General features: G+C 14.6%; 5 long non-coding RNA genes across 5 annotated transcripts in view; 2 read left to right on the plus strand and 3 right to left on the minus strand.

Moving 5' to 3' along the window:
• Positions 1 to 8,046: 8,046 nt before the first annotated feature.
• The window catches only part of LOC143341946 (uncharacterized), a 48,431-nt gene continuing 35,461 nt past the window's right edge, over positions 8,047 to 21,016 (minus strand). Inside the window, exon 2 of the long non-coding RNA XR_013079703.1 lies at positions 8,047 to 8,744. This is a non-coding gene — a long non-coding RNA (uncharacterized LOC143341946). The remainder of the gene's footprint in view (positions 8,745 to 21,016) is intronic.
• LOC143341947 (uncharacterized) overlaps positions 8,726 to 21,016 on the plus strand; it is a 48,453-nt gene continuing 36,162 nt past the window's right edge. The window contains exon 1 of the long non-coding RNA XR_013079704.1: positions 8,726 to 8,870. This is a non-coding gene — a long non-coding RNA (uncharacterized LOC143341947). The remainder of the gene's footprint in view (positions 8,871 to 21,016) is intronic.
• The window catches only part of LOC143341945 (uncharacterized), a 41,274-nt gene continuing 32,218 nt past the window's right edge, over positions 11,961 to 21,016 (minus strand). The window contains exon 2 of the long non-coding RNA XR_013079702.1: positions 11,961 to 13,095. This is a non-coding gene — a long non-coding RNA (uncharacterized LOC143341945). The remainder of the gene's footprint in view (positions 13,096 to 21,016) is intronic.
• LOC143341944 (uncharacterized) overlaps positions 15,082 to 21,016 on the plus strand; it is a 36,035-nt gene continuing 30,100 nt past the window's right edge. Inside the window, exon 1 of the long non-coding RNA XR_013079701.1 lies at positions 15,082 to 15,330. This is a non-coding gene — a long non-coding RNA (uncharacterized LOC143341944). The remainder of the gene's footprint in view (positions 15,331 to 21,016) is intronic.
• LOC143341943 (uncharacterized) overlaps positions 17,146 to 21,016 on the minus strand; it is a 28,506-nt gene continuing 24,635 nt past the window's right edge. The window contains exon 2 of the long non-coding RNA XR_013079700.1: positions 17,146 to 19,775. This is a non-coding gene — a long non-coding RNA (uncharacterized LOC143341943). The remainder of the gene's footprint in view (positions 19,776 to 21,016) is intronic.

The raw sequence follows: 21,016 nt of genomic DNA on the forward strand, positions 1-21,016 counted from the left end.
ATTTCATCTGATCATTGAAATTGAGTGAATATTTAATTATCAGAGTTATAGTAAAATTATAGTGAAATTACTAGTATGTATAAAAAAATTTACTTAATAATGAAATTAAAATCATTCAATTTCATCTGATCATTGAAATTGAGTGAATATTTAATTATCAGAGTTATAGTAAAATTATAGTGAAATTATTAGTATGTATAAAAAAATTTACTTAATAATGAAATTAAAATCATTCAATTTCATCTGATCATTGAAATTGAGTGAATATTTAATTATCAGAGTTATAGTAAAATTATAGTGAAATTACTAGTATGTATAAAAAAATTTACTTAATAATGAAATTAAAATCATTCAATTTCATCTGATCATTGAAATTGAGTGAATATTTAATTATCAGAGTTATAGCAAAATTATAGTGAAATTACTAGTATGTATAAAAAAATTTACTTAATAATGAAATTAAAATCATTCAATTTCATCTGATCATTGAAATTGAGTGAATATTTAATTATCAGAGTTATAGTAAAATTATAGTGAAATTACTAGTATGTATAAAAAAATTTACTTAATAATGAAATTAAAATCATTCAATTTCATCTGATCATTGAAATTGAGTGAATATTTAATTATCAGAGTTATAGTAAAATTATAGTGAAATTACTAGTATGTATAAAAAAATTTACTTAATAATGAAATTAAAATCATTCAATTTCATCTGATCATTGAAATTGAGTGAATATTTAATTATCAGAGTTATAGTAAAATTATAGTGAAATTACTAGTATGTATAAAAAAATTTACTTAATAATGAAATTAAAATCATTCAATTTCATCTGATCATTGAAATTGAGTGAATATTTAATTATCAGAGTTATAGTAAAATTATAGTGAAATTACTAGTATGTATAAAAAAATTTACTTAATAATGAAATTAAAATCATTCAATTTCATCTGATCATTGAAATTGAGTGAATATTTAATTATCAGAGTTATAGTAAAATTATAGTGAAATTACTAGTATGTATAAAAAAATTTACTTAATAATGAAATTAAAATCATTCAATTTCATCTGATCATTGAAATTGAGTGAATATTTAATTATCAGAGTTATAGTAAAATTATAGTGAAATTACTAGTATGTATAAAAAAATTTACTTAATAATGAAATTAAAATCATTCAATTTCATCTGATCATTGAAATTGAGTGAATATTTAATTATCAGAGTTATAGTAAAATTATAGTGAAATTACTAGTATGTATAAAAAAATTTACTTAATAATGAAATTAAAATCATTCAATTTCATCTGATCATTGAAATTGAGTGAATATTTAATTATCAGAGTTATAGTAAAATTATAGTGAAATTACTAGTATGTATAAAAAAATTTACTTAATAATGAAATTAAAATCATTCAATTTCATCTGATCATTGAAATTGAGTGAATATTTAATTATCAGAGTTATAGTAAAATTATAGTGAAATTACTAGTATGTATAAAAAAATTTACTTAATAATGAAATTAAAATCATTCAATTTCATCTGATCATTGAAATTGAGTGAATATTTAATTATCAGAGTTATAGTAAAATTATAGTGAAATTATTAGTATGTATAAAAAAATTTACTTAATAATGAAATTAAAATCATTCAATTTCATCTGATCATTGAAATTGAGTGAATATTTAATTATCAGAGTTATAGTAAAATTATAGTGAAATTACTAGTATGTATAAAAAAATTTACTTAATAATGAAATTAAAATCATTCAATTTCATCTGATCATTGAAATTGAGTGAATATTTAATTATCAGAGTTATAGCAAAATTATAGTGAAATTACTAGTATGTATAAAAAAATTTACTTAATAATGAAATTAAAATCATTCAATTTCATCTGATCATTGAAATTGAGTGAATATTTAATTATCAGAGTTATAGTAAAATTATAGTGAAATTACTAGTATGTATAAAAAAATTTACTTAATAATGAAATTAAAATCATTCAATTTCATCTGATCATTGAAATTGAGTGAATATTTAATTATCAGAGTTATAGTAAAATTATAGTGAAATTACTAGTATGTATAAAAAAATTTACTTAATAATGAAATTAAAATCATTCAATTTCATCTGATCATTGAAATTGAGTGAATATTTAATTATCAGAGTTATAGTAAAATTATAGTGAAATTACTAGTATGTATAAAAAAATTTACTTAATAATGAAATTAAAATCATTCAATTTCATCTGATCATTGAAATTGAGTGAATATTTAATTATCAGAGTTATAGCAAAATTATAGTGAAATTACTAGTATGTATAAAAAAATTTACTTAATAATGAAATTAAAATCATTCAATTTCATCTGATCATTGAAATTGAGTGAATATTTAATTATCAGAGTTATAGTAAAATTATAGTGAAATTACTAGTATGTATAAAAAAATTTACTTAATAATGAAATTAAAATCATTCAATTTCATCTGATCATTGAAATTGAGTGAATATTTAATTATCAGAGTTATAGTAAAATTATAGTGAAATTACTAGTATGTATAAAAAAATTTACTTAATAATGAAATTAAAATCATTCAATTTCATCTGATCATTGAAATTGAGTGAATATTTAATTATCAGAGTTATAGCAAAATTATAGTGAAATTACTAGTATGTATAAAAAAATTTACTTAATAATGAAATTAAAATCATTCAATTTCATCTGATCATTGAAATTGAGTGAATATTTAATTATCAGAGTTATAGTAAAATTATAGTGAAATTACTAGTATGTATAAAAAAATTTACTTAATAATGAAATTAAAATCATTCAATTTCATCTGATCATTGAAATTGAGTGAATATTTAATTATCAGAGTTATAGTAAAATTATAGTGAAATTACTAGTATGTATAAAAAAATTTACTTAATAATGAAATTAAAATCATTCAATTTCATCTGATCATTGAAATTGAGTGAATATTTAATTATCAGAGTTATAGTAAAATTATAGTGAAATTACTAGTATGTATAAAAAAATTTACTTTATAATGAAATTAAAATCATTCAATTTCATCTGATCATTGAAATTGAGTGAATATTTAATTATCAGAGTTATAGTAAAATTATAGTGAAATTACTAGTATGTATAAAAAAATTTACTTAATAATGAAATTAAAATCATTCAATTTCATCTGATCATTGAAATTGAGTGAATATTTAATTATCAGAGTTATAGTAAAATTATAGTGAAATTACTAGTATGTATAAAAAAATTTACTTAATAATGAAATTAAAATCATTCAATTTCATCTGATCATTGAAATTGAGTGAATATTTAATTATCAGAGTTATAGTAAAATTATAGTGAAATTACTAGTATGTATAAAAAAATTTACTTAATAATGAAATTAAAATCATTCAATTTCATCTGATCATTGAAATTGAGTGAATATTTAATTATCAGAGTTATAGTAAAATTATAGTGAAATTACTAGTATGTATAAAAAAATTTACTTAATAATGAAATTAAAATCATTCAATTTCATCTGATCATTGAAATTGAGTGAATATTTAATTATCAGAGTTATAGTAAAATTATAGTGAAATTATTAGTATGTATAAAAAAATTTACTTAATAATGAAATTAAAATCATTCAATTTCATCTGATCATTGAAATTGAGTGAATATTTAATTATCAGAGTTATAGTAAAATTATAGTGAAATTACTAGTATGTATAAAAAAATTTACTTAATAATGAAATTAAAATCATTCAATTTCATCTGATCATTGAAATTGAGTGAATATTTAATTATCAGAGTTATAGCAAAATTATAGTGAAATTACTAGTATGTATAAAAAAATTTACTTAATAATGAAATTAAAATCATTCAATTTCATCTGATCATTGAAATTGAGTGAATATTTAATTATCAGAGTTATAGTAAAATTATAGTGAAATTACTAGTATGTATAAAAAAATTTACTTAATAATGAAATTAAAATCATTCAATTTCATCTGATCATTGAAATTGAGTGAATATTTAATTATCAGAGTTATAGTAAAATTATAGTGAAATTACTAGTATGTATAAAAAAATTTACTTAATAATGAAATTAAAATCATTCAATTTCATCTGATCATTGAAATTGAGTGAATATTTAATTATCAGAGTTATAGTAAAATTATAGTGAAATTACTAGTATGTATAAAAAAATTTACTTAATAATGAAATTAAAATCATTCAATTTCATCTGATCATTGAAATTGAGTGAATATTTAATTATCAGAGTTATAGCAAAATTATAGTGAAATTACTAGTATGTATAAAAAAATTTACTTAATAATGAGATTAAAATCATTCAATTTCATCTGATCATTGAAATTGAGTGAATATTTAATTATCAGAGTTATAGTAAAATTATAGTGAAATTACTAGTATGTATAAAAAAATTTACTTAATAATGAAATTAAAATCATTCAATTTCATCTGATCATTGAAATTGAGTGAATATTTAATTATCAGAGTTATAGTAAAATTATAGTGAAATTACTAGTATGTATAAAAAAATTTACTTAATAATGAAATTAAAATCATTCAATTTCATCTGATCATTGAAATTGAGTGAATATTTAATTATCAGAGTTATAGTAAAATTATAGTGAAATTACTAGTATGTATAAAAAAATTTACTTAATAATGAAATTAAAATCATTCAATTTCATCTGATCATTGAAATTGAGTGAATATTTAATTATCAGAGTTATAGTAAAATTATAGTGAAATTACTAGTATGTATAAAAAAATTTACTTAATAATGAAATTAAAATCATTCATTTGATAAAATTTTAGTTTATTATAAAATTTTTCTATTACGATGAAAAGATTTAATTAAAAATTAAAAGTTTTAATAAAAATTTAATTTTAGTTTTATTATTAATTAATTATTTTAATATTTATATAAATTTTTTTTTTATTATAAATTTTTAAATAAAATTTATAAAAATTATTTAAATTTTATATTTAAAAAATAAATGAAAATTTTATTTAGGAAAAAAAAATTAATAGAAGATAATTTAGTGCCAGCATCTGCGGTTAAACTACATCTATAAATTAATAATAACAATTTTAAATAAATTTAATAAAAAAAAATTAAATAAATAATTAATTATAATTTTAGTGAAATAATAATATAATTTTAAATTTATTTATTAAATTTAGTTATTTTGTAAATTTTATTAAAAACTAGGATTAGATACCCTATTATTAAAAAAGAAATTATACAATTGATTATTAAATGTTAATCATTAAAATTAAAATATTTGGCGGTTAAATAATATTTTAGAGGAACTTGTGAATTAATTTGATGATCCACGATAAGATTTACTTAATTTAATTTTTATGTATTGTTGTTTTTAAAAATTTTAATAAAAATATTTTTATTAAATTTAATTTAAATTATAATTCAAATCAAAATGTAGAATAATTAAGATTTAATGAGTTACAATAAAATTTATATTTAAGGATAATTTATTTTAATATAAATTTTAAAAAGGATTTAAAAGTAAATAATTTTAAATTAAAATTATTGAAAGTTGTAAATTTAATGTACAAATCGCCCGTCATTTTCATATAAAAATTGGAAAAAGTCGTAACAAAGTAAAAGTATTGGAAAATGTTTTTAGTTTAAGAATAAATAATTAATTAATAATTTATTTTTAAATAAATTTAAATAATAATTTTTATTCTAAAAATATTTATTTTATATATATAATATATATATATATATATATTATTTTAAAGTTTAATTTAATTTAATAATAATTAAAGTAATTTTAAATATAAATTTGTTTAAGTAAATATTTTAAATAAATTTTTTATATTAATAAGTATTGTAAAAGTTTTAAATAATTTTAAATAAAAAAAAAAATTATTTTTGTACCTTTTGTATCAGGGTTTATTAATTATAATTATATATATATATATTTCTCGAAAATAAAAGAGCTAAATAAATATAATTTTTTATGTAAAATAATTAATTATTAATATTTATTTAGAAATTATACGTTATTCGATTTTATTGATATCTAGTTTTTTTTGAAATGAATTTAATTCATATATTTAATAAAAATTTATTTTATAATAAAATAAAATTTATTAAATATAAAAAAATTATGGGATAAACTTTAATTTTAAAATTATTATTTAAAATATTTATTTAAATATATTTATATTCATAAAATTTGTTAATATTAAAAAAAATTTAATAATTTATAAAATTTAAATATTTAAAGATTTATTAATAAAATATAAATTAATAAAAAAAAATTAATTAAAATTAAATTAAATTAATTTATAATGATAAAATTAGTAAATTTTATTATATTAATATATTTATTTAATTTATAAATATAATATAGGAATTAAGCAAAAATTATATTCACCTGTTTATCAAAAACATGTCTTTTTGTTAATAATTTAAAGTCAATTCTGCTCAATGAATTAAATTTTAAATAGCTGCAGTATTTTGACTGTACAAAGGTAGCATAATAAATAGGTTTTTAATTGGAATCTTGTATGAAAGAGTTAATGAAATATAAACTATCTTTATTATAAAAATTAAATTTTAATTTTAAGTAAAAATGCTTAAATAATATTAAGGGACGATAAGACCCTATAGAATTTTATATAATTTTATTAATATTAATATTTTAAATTGATATTAATAAAATTATATTTTATTGGGAGGATATTTAAATTTATTAAACTTTAAAATAATTAATAATCAATAATTATTGTTTAAATAAATGAATTTTATTAAAAATTAATAGATAAATTACCTTAGGGATAACAGTGTAATATCTTTGGAAAGATCATATTAATAAAGATGATTACAACCTCGATGTTGAATTAAGATAAATTTTAAATGCAGTAGTTTAAAAATTAAGTCTGTTCGACTTTTAAAATCTTACATGATTTGAGTTCAGATCGGCGTAAGCCAGATCGGTTTCTATCTTTAATAAAAATAAATATTTTTGTACGAAAGGACTCTATATTTAAAATAATTTTTTATTAATTAATAAATATTTTTATTAATTATTTTAGCAAATTAGTGCAATTAAATTTAGAATTTAGTATAAATATAATTTATTATATAAATAATAATTTATTCTTTATTAAATTATATATATATAAGTTTAATTTATTTATTTTTATTAATTTTAATAAATTTAATAGCTGTTGCATTTTTAACATTATATGAACGAAAAATTTTAGGTTATATTCAAGATCGAAAAGGTCCAAATAAATCTGGATTTATAGGATTATTTCAACCAATTAATGATGCTATAAAATTATTATTTAAAGAATTTTTTATTTTAAAAAATTCAAATTTTTATCAATATATATTTTGTCCTATATTAATTTTAATTTTATCTTTTATATTATGATTAGTAACACCTTTTTATTTTAATTTATATAATAATAATTTTTCAATTTTATTTATATTAAGAATTTTAAGATTTAGTGTTTTTCCTATAATAATTATAGGATGATCTTCAAATTCTAATTATTCTATGTTAGGATCAATTCGATCTATTGCACAATCTATTTCTTATGAAATTAGATTATTTTTAATATTATTAATTATAATATTATTAACTGAAAGTATATCTTTTTACAATTTTATTATTTTTCAAAAATATATTAAATTTTGTATTCTTTTATTTCCTTTATATTTAATATTTATATTAAATATATTAATAGAATTAAATCGTACACCATTTGATTTAATTGAAGGTGAATCAGAATTAATTTCTGGATTTAATACTGAATATTTTAGAAGACAATTTACTATAATTTTTATAGCTGAATATTTAAGAATTAGATTTGCAAGAATAATTTTAAGTATTATATTTTTTGGATTTGATATATATTCAATTAAATTTTTATTAATTTATTATTTTCATTTATTATTAATTATTTGAATACGTGGAGTTTTACCTCGTATTCGATATGATGAATTAATATATTTATGTTGGAAAACTTTTTTACCTATAACTTTAATATATTTATTTTTTATTTTTATATTTAAACAATTTTCTAATATTATATTATAAATTAAAATATTAAATAAATTTTTAATTTGTAATTTAATAATTATATAAATATAATTATTATTATAAAATTTAAGTTTATAGAAGTTTATAATATTCTATCTTATATTTTCAAAATATATGCTTAATTCAAGCTCATAAACTTAAAATTTTATGCTTATTTTATTTAAAATTTTAATATAATAATATTATCTCAAAATTTATTAAATATTGAATTTAATAAAAAATATGAGAAATATAATAATGAAAATAATTGTCTTAAATTAGTGTAAGGATATTCAATTAATTGACTACCTAATCAAGTTAATAAAATAAATACATTAACAAATATTCAAAACATAATTTTATTAATTGGATAAAATTTACTTGATTTAATATTATAATTATTAATAATTGGTAAAAAATATAAAATTAAAATTGATATAAATAACATTAATACTCCTCCTAATTTATTTGGAATAGCTCGTAAAATTGAATATGCAAATAAAAAATATCATTCTGGTTTAATATGTTCTGGTGTAATTATAGAATTTGCTATAATAAAATTATCTGGGTCACTTAAATAATAAGGAATTTGTATAACAATAATAAAATTAATATATAAAATTAAAATAAATCCTATAATATCTTTAATAAAAAAATAAGGATAAAAAGGAATTTTATAGATATTACTATCTATACCTATTGGGTTATTTGATCCATTTAAATGTAAATAAAATAAATGTAAAATTACTATAAATATAATAATTAAAGGTAAAATAAAATGAAATGAATAAAAACGATTTAATGTCGCATTATTAATTGAAAATCCCCCTCAAATTCATTCAACAATATCTTGCCCAATATATGGTAATGCGGATAATAAATTTGTAATTACAGTTGCACCTCAAAAAGATATTTGTCCTCATGGTAATACATATCCTAAAAAAGCCGTAGCTATAGAAAGTAATAAAATTACAATTCCAATAAATCATACATTAATTGATTTAAATGAATGATAATAGATATTTCGTCCAATATGTATATACATACAAATAAAATATATTGAAGCTCCATTTATATGAATTAAACGAATTAATCAACCTTTATTAACATCTTTTATAATATGAATAACTCTTTCAAAAGCATAATTAATATTTGGACAATAATGTAATGATAATAATAACCCTGAAATAATCTGAATTATTAAATATAATCCTAATAATGATCCAAAGTTTCATAAAATATTAATATTTAATGGAGTTGGTAAAATAATTAATGAATTATTAAAAATTTTAAGTAATGAATTAACTTTAAATAATTTAATGAATTTATTTTTCATTAATTAAATATAATATTTTTTATATTATTAATTTTTAATTTTTCGTAATGATTTAAATTTAATTAATGATATTTTTATAATTAAATTTAAACAATAAATTAAATAAGTAATTGAAATAAAAATAAAAATACAATTAGGAAATTTATATAATAATTTAATTGAATAATTAATATTTTTAAATATAATTTTATTTATTATAAAATCAATTGAAATATAATTATAATATGTATAAATTATAATTAAAATTATAATAATATATATTAATAAAATTGAATAATATTCATAAGTAAATATAATTATCTTATAATTATTAATTAATCTAGTAAAATATATAAATATAATTATTAATCCTCCAATTATTGAAATAAAAATTATATAACTATATATATTTATATTTATATCTAAATTAATTAATAATAATATATTTACAATATAAAAAACTAAAATTATTATAAATATTAATGGGTGTAAATTAATTTTTATTATTGAAAATCTAATTAATATAATTAAATTTGAAACAATAATTAATTTAATTAAAATTATTATTTTTGGTATTATTATTATCATTTTAAAATTAAAATTATTATTTATAAATTAACAAAAAATAGTTTATTTAAAATATTAATTTTGGGAATTAAAGATAAAATATTCTTTTTTTTTTGAAAATTAAGATTGTTTTAAATAAATATTATTTTTTTTAATTTACAAAATTAATGTTTTTAAATAAACTATAAAACTTAATTTAATTTTAAATATTCAAAATAAATATATAAAATATGATTTTATTGGTGATATATTATTTAATTATCACTTTTTTTATTTAATAATATTTTTAGGAATAGTATTAATTTTTAAATTTAAAGATTCATTATTAATAATTTTAATTAGAATTGAATTTATAATTATATTAAATATTGTAATAACTATCTATTTAAAAATTATATATTTTGATGAATGATTATTTTTATTCTATATTGTATTTTCTATTTGTGAAAGAGTATTAGGTTTATCTTTAATTATTAATTTAATATATAAATATGGAAATCAAAATATTAGAATAATAAATTTAATATGGTAATAATAATTAAAATATTAAAATAATTAAATTTAATATGGTAATAATAATTTTATTTAATACATTTGCTTTAATTTATATATATAATTTTTATAAATATAAATTTATAATAAGAAATTTAATTAATATAATATTAATTATATTAATTATAAATTATGATTTATTTATTGAATGAAATAAATATAGATTTAATTTTAGATTAAATAATTATTCTTTTATAATGATTATTTTAAGATTATGAATTTTTAGTATTATTATTATATCATTAAGATTAAAAATAATTAATTTTAATTTATTTATTAATTTTTTATTAATTTTATTAATTAATTTAATTTTATTTTTTATATCTAATAATGTTTTAATATTTTATTTTTTTTTTGAAGTTAGATTAATTTTAATATTTTTAATAATTATTTATTGAGGAATAGGTGAAATACGAATTTTAGCGAGAATATATTTAATATTTTATACTTTATTTTTTTCTTTACCATTTTTATTATTTTTATTTTTAATAATTTTAAATAAAAATTATATTATATTTAATATAATAGAAATAGAATTATTTATTTGTAATAATTATCTATTTATATTTATAATTTTATCTTTTTTAGTTAAAATTCCAATTTTTGGTATACATAATTGATTATTAAAAGCTCATGTAGAAGCTCCTGTATATTGTTCAATAATTTTAGCTTCTATTATATTAAAATTAGGAACATATGGATTATTACGATTTATTTTAATTTTTTACAATAATTTAATATTTATTAAAATTTATATTATAATTATTAGTATAACTGGGGGTATTATTTTAAGAATTTTATGTTTACGTCAAATTGATATAAAAATTTTGGTTGCATATTCTTCAGTAGTTCATATAAGTATTTTAATTAGTAGATTAATAACTTTAAAAAATTTAAGTTTATATAGATGTTATTTAACAATAATTTCTCATGGTTTATGTTCATCAGGATTATTTTATATAGTAAATTTATTTTATAAAGAAACAAATAGCCGATTAATAATTATTAATAAAGGTATTATAAATATTACTTCAAAAATATCATTATTATGATTTTTATTATGTTCTTCTAATATATCTGCTCCTTTATCATTAAATTTAATTAGAGAAATTTTTACTATAATAATTTTATATAATTGATGTAATTCATTAATTTTTATATTAATATTAATTAGATTTTTAAGATTTATTTATTCTTTATATTTATTTAGATATATAAATCATGGAAAAATAAATTTTTATTTAAAAATTAAAAATTTTAAGTTTTTAGAATTTTTAGTAATTATTTTACATTGATTACCTTTAAATTTTATATTTTTAAATTTAGATTTATTTATATAATTTAATTGTAATAAAAATATTTATTTAAATTTAAATTAATATATATATATATATTATATATATATATATATATTAATATATATATAATTAAAAATCAATTTAAATAGTTTAAATAAAAATATTGAATTGTGGATTCAATGATGTATAAAAATACTTTAAATTATATTATTAATAATTATTTATAGTTTATTTATATTAATTTTAAGTTTTATATTAATAATTATAGGAATATATTTTTATATATTTAAATTTAATATATATATTGAATGATTAATATTAAATTTTAATAGAATAAAAATTGAATTTTTAATTTTTTTAGATTATATAAGATTAATTTTTTTAAGAATTGTAATATTAATTTCTTCTATAGTAATATTATATAGAATTGAATATATAAAATCAGAAATTTTTATTAAACGATTTATTTATTTAGTAATATTATTTGTAATTTCAATATGTTTAATAATTTTAAGTCCAAATATTTTTAGAATTATATTAGGTTGAGATGGTTTAGGATTAATTTCTTATTGTTTAATTATTTTTTATCAAAATTATAATTCATATAATTCAGGATTTTTAACAATTTTGTGTAATCGAATTGGAGATGTTAGATTATTATTAATAATTTGTATATTCATAAATTTAGGTTCTTGAAATGGATTAATTTATAATAATAATTTTTATAATAATATATTAAATTTTATATTAATTTTAACAGCTATAACTAAAAGTGCTCAAATACCTTTTTCTTTATGATTACCTGCTGCTATAACAGCCCCTACTCCAGTTTCTTCATTAGTTCATTCATCAACATTAGTTACTGCAGGTGTATATTTATTAATTCGATATAATAAATTATTTATAATAAATATAAATATTAATATATATATATTATATATTTCTTTAATAACAACTTTTATAGCAAGATTAATAGCTAATTTTGAATATGATTTAAAAAAAATTATTGCTTTATCAACATTAAGGCAATTAGGTTTAATAATATTAACTTTAAGTATTAATTATTATGAATTAGCATTTTTTCATATAATTATTCATGCTTTATTTAAATCATTAATATTTTTATGTGCTGGAGATTTTATTCATTTAATAAATAATAATCAAGATATTCGTAAATATGGTAATATATTAATAATTACACCAATAAAAAGATTAATTATAATTTTAAGTTTAATTATATTAATAGGATTTCCATTTTTATCTGGATTTTATTCAAAAGATTTAATTATTGAAATATTTATAAATAAAAAATTAAATTATATTTTTTATTTAATTTTTATTATTTCAATAATATTAACAATTAGATATAGAATTCGAATAATTTTATGATTAATATTTTTTAATAATAATTTTATTCCTATAATTTATTTTAAAGAAAATAAATTAATAATTTTTTGTATAATAATATTATTAATATTATCTTTTTTTTTTAGATATAATATATTTAAATTAATTTATATTAAATATTTATTTAATATATATATATTAGATAAAATAATAATTTTAAATTTTTATATTTATGGATTTTGAATTAGTTTATTAATGTATAATTTCAATATATATTTATTTAAAAATTTAATAAATTTTATTATAACAATATTTTTTTCTATATATATATTTAAATATAGATATAAAAATTTATTTAATATTATATATAAATATGAAATTTTAATAGAAAAAGGATGATTTGAAAGATTTATAGGTATATATATATTGAAATTAATATATATATTTAATATATTTAATAATAAATATATATTTAATAAATTAGAATTTATTGTTATTATAAATTTTTATACTATTATATTATTATTATTTATTTGAATTTTATAAATTATTTAAATAGCTTAAATATAAAAGTATAATATTGAAAATATTAAGATAAATAAATTTTTTAAATAGAAATATTAATGAATAATCATTAATTTTTAAGTTAGAAGCTTAAATTATTATATTTCAAATTTATATAATTTAAACAAAATATTATATTTTCAATATAAAAATAATATAAATTAATTTTATTTATAAATAATTATAAAAATTAATAATTTTTAATTGGAATATTTAATTCAATTAAATTATTAACAATAATTTACCTCTAATTTTTTGGTTTCAATTAAATTTAGATATTAATAATTTATTTATTAAATTTTTAAATGCAATTTAAATGTTATTATATTAACTAATATCCAAATTAAAAATTATATAAAGTAAAAATTTACATTTAATTTCGAATTAAAAATTTGATTATTAAAATTAATCTATATAATAAATTAATTTAATCAATTTAAATAACCTAAATATCATTCTATTAATAAACCAATAATTAATATTAATAAAAAATATATAAATATAATTATTGAAATTAAAGATATAAATTCTTTTATTACAAAAATTAATGGTAAAATTAATATAATTTCAACATCAAAAATTAAAAAAATTAATGAAATTAAAAAAAAATTATTAGAAAATGGTAATCGTCTATTAGATAAAGGATCAAATCCACATTCAATTGGTAAAATTTTTTCTCGATTTTTTTTATACCTTATTTTAAAATATAAATTTATAAATGTTAATAATAAACAAATAAATATAATAATAAATAATATAAATATATAATTAAAAATTATATATATTATTATTAATAAATTTTTTAATTGGAAGTTAATCGTAATAATTTTTATACTATATATATATATATTAATTAATTTAATATATTCATCAATAAATAAATATATAAACAAATAATCAAATAATATCTACAAAATGTCAATATCAAGATGAAGCTTCAAAATGAAAATGATGAATTTTAGAAAAATGATTAATTGATATACGAAATAAACATGTTATTAAAAATAAAATACCAATAATTACATGTGTTCCATGAAATCCTGTTAATAAATAAAAAATAGATCCAAAAATTCTATCATTAATACAAAATTTTGATTCATTATATTCTAAATATTGTAATAATGAAAAATAAATTCCTAATAAAATTGTACATAATAATCAAAATTTTCTATATCTTAATTTATTATTTAATAATAAATTATGACTTAAAGTAATTATAAATCCAGATGAAATTAAAATAATTGAATTTAATAATGGAATATCATAAGGATTAAATATTAAAATATTTTTAGGAGGTCATAAATTACCAATTTCAATATTAGGTGAAATACATCTATGAAAATAAGTTCAAAATATTGAAATAAAAAAAAATAATTCTGAAATAATAAATAAAATTATTCTAAATTTTATTATTATTATTACTTTTAATGTATGAAATCCTTGATAAGTTCTTTCCCGAATAATATCTCGTCATCATTGAAATATTATTATTATTAAAATTAATATATTTAATAATATAAAAAATAATTTATTTAATATAAATCAATTTAATACTCTTATTAATAAATTTATTAAAGATAAAGAAGTTATTAAAGGTCATGGCCTTAATGTAACTAAATGAAAAGGATGATTTGAATTTATCATTTTAATATTTAATTTTAATTAGATTCATTAAAATATAATAAACTTAAAATTGAAAATACATATGATTGAATTATAGAAACTGAAATTTCTAAAATAAATAATATATTTTGTACAATAATAATTAAAGGTAAAAATAATAATATTAAATTATTTATTGATGATCCTATTAAAGATAATAATAAATGACCTGCTAATATATTAGCAGTTAATCGAATGGATAATGTTCATGGACGAATAATATTTCTAATTAATTCAATTAATACTATAAAATTTATTAAAAATATAGGTGTATTTAATGGAACTAAATGAATTAATATATAATTTAAATTTACACTTCATCCAAATAATATAAATCTTAATCATAAAGTTAAAGATAAAGATAAATTAATATTTAAATGACTTGTTGGTGTAAAATTATAAGGAAATAATCCTAATAAATTTATAAATAAAATTATTATTATTAAACTAATAAAAATAATAATATTAGATATATATTTAAATATTACTAATAATTTAAATTCATTAAAAATTAAATTAATTAATAATATAAATATTATTTGATAACGTGATAATTTAATTCAATATATTAATGGAATTAATATTAATACTATTATAATTATAATTCAATTTATTGATATATATATATTTGTTGAAGGATCAAAAATAGAAAATAAATTTGTTACCATTTATATATATAAATAAATAAATGTTTCTTATAAAATTTAATTTTTATAATTTTATTATAATTTATAAAATAAATTATAATTAAAATAATAAAAATTATAATTAATCTATAAATATACAAATTTAATCAATTTATTGGTATTATTTGTGGAATGAAAAAATTTTCATTAGAAGTAATTGTTAAATACTATTATTTGGTTTAAGAGACCAATTCTTACATTTCAGACATCTAATGAAAAAAATATTGATTATATATTATTCAATAACTTTAAAATGACATTTTAATATTATTATTTAACTAATTTTTTATAATAATATATAATTAATTATTTATATTAATTCAATTTATAAAATTTGAACAATTAGTTCTTTCTAATACAATTGGTATAAATCTATGATTAGCTCCACAAATTTCTGAACATTGTCCAAAAAATAAACCTGATCGTATTGAAATTAAAGTTATTTGATTAATACGTCCTGGAATTGAATCTATTTTTATTCCTAATGATGGAATTGTTCAAGAATGAATAACATCTAATGATGTAGTTAATAAACGAATAGGAATATTATAAGGGATAATTAATCGATTATCAACATCTAATAAACGAAATAAATCTAATTTATCTAAATCTTTAATTATATAAGAATCAAAATTAAAATTTTTAAATTCAGGATATTCATAACTTCAATATCATTGATGTCCAATAGCTTTAATTGTAAAAAAAATAGGATTCCATATTTCATCAATAAAATATAATGTTTTTAATGAAGGAAAAGCAATAATTATTAAAATTAATATAGGTAAAATTGTTCATACAATCTCAATTAAATGATGCTTTAACAAATATCGATTTATAAATTCATTAGTTATAATATCTAATATAATTAATAATGTAAATGTAATAATTATAATTATTATAATTATAGTAATATTATAAAATAAATTTAAATTATTAGAAAATGGTGAACTTGGATCTTGAAAAGAAAATATTTTTCAATGTGAAATTATTAATAAAAAATTATAATTTTTATTTAAGAATCTTAAGTTCATTGCACTTATCTGCCATATTAATTATTAATAAATATTTTTAATTTTTTTTATAATTATAAAATTATTTATAATATATAAAATTTTATTTATTCTTTTTATTATATATAATTTTAATAATAAAAGGTAATTCATTAAATGAATGATCTAAAGGAGGATAATTTTGTAATCATTCTAAAGAACATTGATAAAATTTAAAAATAATTAATCGTTTAGCAATTAATCTTTCTATAATAATATAAATTAATAAAATTAATCTATTTAATGAAATTAAAGATCCTAAAGAAGATAATAAATTTCAACAATAATATGAATCAGGATAATCAGAATATCGTCGAGGTATTCCTATTAATCCTAAAAAATGTTGAGGGAAAAAAGTTAAATTTACTCCAATAAATATTAATAAAAATTGAATAATTAATCATTTTTTATTTAAAATTAAACCAGTAAAAATTGGATATCAATAAATAAATCTTGCAATAATAGAAAATACTGCCCCTATAGATAATACATAATGAAAATGTGCTACTACATAATACGTATCATGTAAAATAATATCAATAGATGAATTAGATAATATAATTCCAGTTAATCCTCCTATCGTAAATAAAAAAATAAATCCTATTGATCATAAAATAGAAGGATTAATAATTAATTTAGATCCATAATATGTTGCTATTCATCTAAAAACTTTAATTCCAGTAGGAATAGCAATAATTATAGTTGCTGAAGTAAAATAAGCTCGTGTATCAACATCTAATCCAACTGTAAATATATGATGAGCTCATACAATAAATCCTAAAAATCCAATCCCTAATATTGCATAAATTATTCCAATATTACCAAATGTTTCCTTTTTACCACTTTCATTAAAAATAATATGTGAAATTAATCCAAATCCAGGTAAAATTAAAATATAAACTTCAGGGTGACCAAAAAATCAAAATAAATGTTGATAAAGTACAGGATCTCCTCCACCTGAAGGGTCAAAAAATGAAGTATTTAAATTACGATCAGTTAATAATATTGTAATTGCACCAGCTAATACAGGTAAAGATAATAATAATAAAATTGTTGTAATAAAAACAGATCATGAAAATAAAGATAATTGATCATAATTTAAATTATAATTTTTTATTATTAAAATTGTTACAATAAAATTTATTGATCCTATAATAGATGAAATACCTGCAATATGTAAAGAAAAAATAGTTAAATCAACAGATAAAGAAGAATGATACATTAATGAAGATAATGGAGGATAAATAGTTCATCCTGTTCCTCTTCCTCTATATAAAATACTACTTATTAATAATAAAATTAATGAAGGGGGTAATAATCAAAATCTTATATTATTTATTCGTGGAAATGCTATATCTGGTGCACCAATTATTAATGGAATTAATCAATTTCCAAATCCTCCAATTAAAAAAGGTATAACTATAAAAAAAATTATAATAAAAGCATGAGAAGTAACAATAGAATTATAAATTTGATCATTATTAATTCATATACCTGGTGAACTTAATTCCATACGAATAATTATTCTTAATGAAGAACCAATTATTCCAGTTCATATAGCAAAAATAAAATATAGTATCCCAATATTCTTATGATTTGTTGAATAAAATCATTTAAAAATATAATAAATATTTATTAAAATTTACAATTATATTATATTTTTAAATTTGAAATTTAATAGTTTATTTTAACTTAAAATTTTATATTTATATTTAATATTAAAATTAAATTATAATAATTCATAAAATTAATAAATTTAAATAATATTGTGTCTGAAAAAGAAGTAAATTGTAAATTTATTTATAAAGATAAAAATTCTTTCTATATTAAAAATTATTATTTATTTTTAATTAAATTTTTATAAGTTAAAATAAACTATTAAATTGCAAATTTAAAAATATTAAAAATTTAATTAAAAATTTATTAAATCTCAATATATAAATATAATATACATATAAATATAATTATAAATAAAATTAATAATAATCATTTAGGAATAATTGTATTAATTATAATCTTATAAGAATAAGATTTAATTTTTGAATTTAAATAATGATTAAATAAAAATAAATTTAAATAAGTTCATGTTATTAAAGTTCTAGAAATTAATATAGCAACTAATACAATCATTAAATTGTCATAATTTATAATTAAACTTTCTAATAATATCCATTTTATTAAAAATGTTAATATTGGAGGAAATCTAGAATATATAATTATTAAAAATATTATTAATATTTTTAATGATTTACTTAAATTTAAATCGTAAACATCAAATTTATTATCAATATTTAATATACCTAATAATCGAAATAATAATAATGTTATTAAAGTGTATAAAATTATATAAATAATAAATAATTTTATAGATATCATTATTAATAATAACAATAAACATGTATGAATTATTGAAGAATAAATTATAATGTATTTTAAAGAATTAGTATTTAAAACTAAAAGTCTAGAATATAATAAATTAAAAATAATAAATCCAATTATATGATCATCTAATTTTAATATTAAATGTATTAAATAAATAGGTTGAATTTTTAAAATAGTAGAAAAAATAAATAAATTTATTCAATTTATATATTTTGAAGATATTAAAAATCAAAAATTTACAGGATATAAACCTATTTTTATATATAATATAAAATAAGTAATAGCAATATGTAAATTATCTATTTCTTCTAAATTAAGAATATTTTTTATAATAATACTAAAATATAATAATAAAGAAGTAATTATAGAAACTATAAAATAAAAAACTGCAGAATTTATATCCTTTTCAATAATTAAAATATAAACTATAGTAAAACTTACAATTTCTATTAATATTCAAACAATAATACAATTATTAAATAATAAAGATACAATTCTTAAAAAAAAAATTAAAAAAATTAACAATTTTAATTTAACATCATATTTTAAAGTTTTTTTAATATAAAATTAAATAAATTTTTTATTTAATTTAATAATTAATAATTTTAATTTAAATTTTTAATAAAATATAATAATAAAAATTTAATTTATATAAATATTTCATCAAAATATTCCTTTTTCAGGCATATTACTAAAATTTTTAAAAATTATATTTTAGTGTTTAAGCACATAAAATTTTGAATTTTATAGAATTAATTAAATTAATAAATATATTAATTATATAATATTTATTATTTTTTTTATTTATTATATAAAAGATATTCAAAATCTATATTTAGGGTATGAACCTAATAACTTTATTTATTTAGTTTATTTATATAAATAAATATATTAAATAAAAATAATTTTAATTTCATTATTAAGTAAATTTTTTTATACATACTAGTAATTTCACTATAATTTTGCTATAACTCTGATAATTAAATATTCACTCAATTTCAATGATCAGATGAAATTGAATGATTTTAATTTCATTATTAAATAAATTTTTTTATACATACTAGTAATTTCACTATAATTTTGCTATAACTCTGATAATTAAATATTCACTCAATTTCAATGATCAGATGAAATTGAATGATTTTAATTTCATTATTAAGTAAATTTTTTTATACATACTAGTAATTTCACTATAATTTTACTATAACTCTGATAATTAAATATTCACTCAATTTCAATGATCAGATGAAATTGAATGATTTTAATTTCATTATTAAGTAAATTTTTTTATACATACTAGTAATTTCACTATAATTTTACTATAACTCTGATAATTAAATATTCACTCAATTTCAATGATCAGATGAAATTGAATGATTTTAATTTCATTATTAAGTAAATTTTTTTATACATACTAGTAATTTCACTATAATTTTGCTATAACTCTGATAATTAAATATTCACTCAATTTCAATGATCAGATGAAATTGAA

This window comes from Colletes latitarsis, chromosome 5 (assembly GCF_051014445.1).
Source record: "Colletes latitarsis isolate SP2378_abdomen chromosome 5, iyColLati1, whole genome shotgun sequence".
NCBI classification, from domain to species: Eukaryota; Metazoa; Arthropoda; class Insecta; order Hymenoptera; family Colletidae; genus Colletes; species Colletes latitarsis.